This window comes from Lagopus leucura, unplaced genomic scaffold (genome assembly GCF_019238085.1).
Source record: "Lagopus leucura isolate 7727_CA_CO unplaced genomic scaffold, USGS_WTPT01 Super-Scaffold_100030, whole genome shotgun sequence".
Taxonomy (NCBI): domain Eukaryota; kingdom Metazoa; phylum Chordata; class Aves; order Galliformes; family Phasianidae; genus Lagopus; species Lagopus leucura.
Window position 1 is genome coordinate 2139937 of NW_024962281.1, and position 5078 is coordinate 2145014.

Here is a 5078-nt window from a genome sequence, read left to right on the forward strand (position 1 = left end):
AGCTTTTCAAACTGATTTATCACAGGTACAAGTTTCGGTTAGCTTTCCTCCAAGCATCCCTTTCACATCCACACTTCTCCCAGTCACTGTGCAGCTTCCCACCTGGAGTGGGACACAGAACTTGTTTGAGCTTAAAGAATAGCCAAGAATTGCTGATGGTGCTGAGGAAGAGCCCCACAACCTCTGAGTGCCAGAATCATCCCTGCAAGTGTTGTCTTCCTCCACCTGCATCATACTTGGAGGCTGATGCCCGCAGCTCCACATTTGGAAACAAGAGATGGCAGTTGCTGCCACTGCTTGAGCTGGGAGCTCCCAACCCAGCTGAATTCCCCTTCATTTAATATCTCTTGTTTCCAAACACAGCCAGAGACACCGACAGGCAACCTCTGACTTAGTCAAGGGCTCTACTCTGTGCACAGCGTTGTCAGAGATCCTCCATGGCTAATAAGATAACGATGCCATTGATAATACATCTTAAATTAAGGGTTACGAAGAGTTGAGACAATAAATCCACTCAGCTTCAGATAGCCTGCAGAAACACGACCTTTTCTCCATCGTTTATAACACAGAAGGCTGAAGAGAGCACCCAATCCAATTATATGTGTATTTACCTAATCCACCAGTGAAAGGCCTTTACATCTCCTTAATTCCAGCATTCTGCTCAGGCAGCAGTTACATCCCACCCAGAGGGAAGGGTTTGATGACTGCCATGCATGAGCCCCACTCCTTGGCTTGGTTATCACCTTCTCCAGCCCCTGCTCACTGCCCTCCCGTGTAATTAGGCATAGACATTGTCTTCCTGCTGGATTATGAAGTCGTTAAGGCAGGTATCATCTTTTTGAGCTATGACTGTACAGTATCTAACACAGCCAGAGCCTAATCCTTGGCTGGAGCTCCTAATCACTGCAGTACATTTCTATAATGAAGATATTTCATTATCAGCTGTAAACTGAAGAGTCAGCTCTCAGTTTTCTGGGATAACTGAAGGACAGATATCTAACAGGGAAAAAAAAAAGAAGAAAAAAGGTTAGAAAGGCTCATATAAACTGAGCACAATATGCCTTCACAGTTCACGTATGAAATTACTGAATGAAGCCAGCATTCTCAGAGCCAGGTTTCCTACTGGCACCCAGGGCAAGTCCCAGCCTTGCCAGCCTCCAATGGCAGGCTTCCATACTCAGAATGGAACAGCAAAGAGTGAACTTTGGAGTTTTACCCAACATTAAGTCTGGTCTCAGTTTTTTGGGTAAAAGGTACAGAATATGTAAACCTCGAGATTGCTTCCAGAAAACCTTCTTCTCATAAGAGAAGCAGATGAAGTAAGAAATAATACTTCAATAAATCATACAATCGTAGACTTCAACAGGTCTATGTTTGCATAAACTGTGCCTTACCAGACAGTAACATAGGTCACTTGGAGATGATTTCCCCTTTTCCTTGCCCTGCAAAGCAAAATATGATTTATATTCTGTTTGCAGGCAAGCCAAGTAAAATGCTCAATTATAAATAGCTCTTGTAAATATAATCCTTCCAACTGGAATATTTGTACATTATCTTAATAACGATTTCAGTTACAAAACCTAATTAGATCGGTTCCTCATCCCAGCCCAGCCCCAATGCAATGCCCAGTGCAGGTTGGCACTTATGGGATATGAGCCACCCTACAGCAAACCCTCAGTAGATACAGGTGTCCCAACTCCACCAGGTCCAGAGACTGTGACAGCCCCAAAAATGATCTAAGCGGTCCCCAGTATAAGTGGAAACCAGAGCCCATTATTTTTATTTATGTAGAGCCAAAACACACACTTCCTAAAGCTAAGTCTGCATTCAGCAGATGAAATATTTTTATAACTTAGCCACCAAGGTTATAGAGAGGTAGAGGGGAATGTATATCAATGCTGATAGGAGTTTTTTCCCCAGATGTATTTACTAGGATAGATCATCTTCCACAGGTAATGGGACACGAGACATTACTTTTATGCTCAGTCTAATTGCTCAGCCATCACGAGGTGCTACCAAGTTGGGAAGCACTAACTCCAACTAATCGAGCTTCAGACTCGAGGCCACCAAAAACTGCGAAGCTGAAACTACAGATTAAAGATGACATTTAAGAGCCAAGAAGACTGTGATAGAAAGCTGAAAACATTTCAATCAGGAGAGAGCATTTACTACATCTGCTGTGCCAGGGCTTGGCCATCCAAGGAACCTGAAGTACAAATGACCAGAGGAAAAAGAGCAAGAGCTAGTTGTATGAAATTAGACTGCTTTACTTTTTTTGAGAGTTTGTTCCTGCTCTTTGCTATCACAGCTCAGTGTATGATAACAAATGCAGTAGCACACACAGTTACTTTGACATCAAACCAAGAACAATTACAAGCGAGGCCCGCGTGAATTGCCTTCAAAAAACAAGAGACTTCCATTTTTATAACACTGTCCCTTCTCACTGAGAGCAGAGAAAAACCTTCAAGTTCAGTGTTAAATCAAAATTTACTTCCAGAGAGGCATAGGCTCTCCTACAAAGGCAGCATCTTCACCTGGGAGCACCCAGATATCTCATAGTCCCTGGATTCCCTGATGAAACCATTGGAAAGGGCAGCAGAAAAGAGAGCAGCATCTCAGGCTAGGATTGGGTAATCCAAATAGCCTGGGATTACAGAAAGGTTTGTATCCCATCAGGCAACAAACTGCCATAACCCAAATCCATGCATCACACACGAGCAGCTCCCCAGAGGCTCCCCTCCATCGCCTCCAAAATACCAGAGCTGTATACAGCTTAACCATACGAGTTCAGAGCGCATCAGCCCTGGCAAAAGTGAGAGCCTGAAGGATGAGCCCCACCACAAGCAGCGCCTCGGAAACTCCTCTTTTGATTTCATAGGAGGTAGTTCAGACTCGTACCTGAACACTTGAGGTAAGCCCATATCTGCGCTGTGCTCGAGCTCTGCTATACAAAATAGCACATGAAACAGCACTAAAGATGCACGGAATCAAAGGCAAACTATTTCACACGATCTAAGACAACTTAAACCACTGAAATAAAACCATAGCAATGCAAGGGAACGCAACCAGCTCCAGATGCATCAGGTGCAGTGACTCAAGCAACCAAGATTTTACTCTTAAGGGCCAGACAAGGGCACCTGCACACAGGCATCACCCCCAGCCCTTTGGTAAAGAGGAACAAGGCTCTTTCTTAAAAGCACCCATGAAGCCAAACCTCAGGAAGGACAAAGCTGGCAGGGCTTTGCTGAAGGAGATGCTAATAACTATCAGCACAGATGGGCTTTAAACCTCAGAAAGGCACTCAGCAGCCTCAGGTCCTCCTTTCTGCTATGGAAAAGCACAGGACAAAAATGCTTTCAAAACAATGTTGCTTCTATCCATTAACCACCATATTTATTAAATAACCAGATGAGGACAGTATGAGCAAACAGAGAGACATTTTGATATGCTGATTTGTACATCCAGAAAGACCTACCGTGCAATGATTACACAGTTGGTTAACTTTGGGGAGAAGCTTCACCTTTTTATTAAGAAAAAGGAATGCAATTATAAGTTTGGTGTGAAACAATTTATCCCACACTCAGTATTTCTTTCTCTCCATCAGTTTATTGCTTCAAAATTATTTATCTCATTATTTATCTCTCTGTTTGTTTTTGAAGGACATCTTTCGTGCCTCCAAGCCACTTTATTCATTAGTTCTCCAGAGTTCATGTCCCATTTCATTATGTTTTAATCTTTACAGTTGTTAATTTGCATTTCATTTCCTGTAGTAGCAAAAAAAAAAAAAATTACTAACAAAAAAGTTATTTGTAAATATTAATACAAGTCAACCGATAATCATCCAGGGAAGCATCGTACAGCAATAACAATTACCTGCGTCTGAGGCAGAAAAAGGCAATTCTAATAATTATAGCAAGGAAAAGCACTTTTGAAAGGGCACAGCACCTCCTCAGAAGTGCTGCTGGGCCATTCTGAAGCAGCACTTGTAATTAACAAGGGCTTACTAAGAAGAGGAGCTGCCCCAAAGGACAGCAAGGCCTGCATGGTGATCTGAGGGCCCCCAGGAGCTGGGCTGCCTCCTGCCACACAGTCCATGGAATGCAAGCAGCTGCTTGACTTACAGCCTAACTATAATGCTTGCTTATAAAAACCAGACCAGAGAAAAAGAAAAACCTACAATCTTAAACCAGGAAAGCGAGCAAAGCAAGCATGTGAGGCTTCTCTCTCGTGCGCAGCTTCTGCCACCAGCTCTCAGCACTGCACTACAATTTCTATTTTCTCTTAGAGAGAAACATGTTCAGTGCAGCTTAAAGACCAAAAAGAACATGAAAACATAACTCACCCCAACCATCCTGCAGGCTCCAAGCTGTGCTGGTCTGGGCACAGGACAAAACAGCACATCACCTCCAGGAGAGGTGTCTTTACCCAAACGGAGCAAATAATTTCAGTTGTGGGTAATTACCCTCATTAGATAAATACTAGGCAGACTCATTAACTTTCACAGAAAAAAGCCCTGAGTGACCCAAAATAGGAGTGGTGAGCTGCAGGCTGGCCTGGCTCCTGCATTAAGCATCCACAGCTGTGAGAAGTTACAGAGGATAAGGGCTGCCAGGAGCTGCTCATTAGAAAACCTCCACAAAGGAGAACAGGGGAGAAAGGGCTCTGGTATTTAGCCTTGCACCTTTGCACCTCTGCTTCTCCCCTCCGAAGTCCCCATTTTATCCCATGGAGAATCCCACAAGACGTGCTGTCTGTTTCAGTGTCACTGTACTTCCCTGGAACACGGCTGTGCATCCGTAGGGGAACAGTCACTACAGAGCAGGTTCTGAGCAGAGCCTAACAAAGCCTTGCCCAGACATCCAGCTCTCTGGTGCTGGAGGGAGGATTGCCTCTAATTCCTCACACCTGTTGAGCCTTCCTAACGGCTCCATCAGGTGGTACCAAAGCATCCATCTAAGCCACTTCTCCGTCCATTACAGGCAGCTGCACAGAGAAATCAGACAGCTCAATGGGCTTAGCCCTCATAAAAAAAAAATGGATGAGGTGTTTCTCTTAATGCTCTTCCTCTCCAGCTCCTC

At 44.1% G+C, this 5078-nt stretch overlaps 1 long non-coding RNA gene across 1 annotated transcript; it reads right to left on the reverse strand.

The window, feature by feature from the left end:
• Window positions 1-710: 710 nt before the first annotated feature.
• LOC122185709 lies at window positions 711-4418 on the reverse strand. The gene is made up of 3 exons (XR_006180954.1): window positions 4343-4418; window positions 1395-1442; window positions 711-996 (listed from the first exon to the last, which is right to left on the reverse strand). It is a non-coding gene; the product is annotated as an uncharacterized LOC122185709 (long non-coding RNA).
• Window positions 4419-5078: the final 660 nt, after the last annotated feature.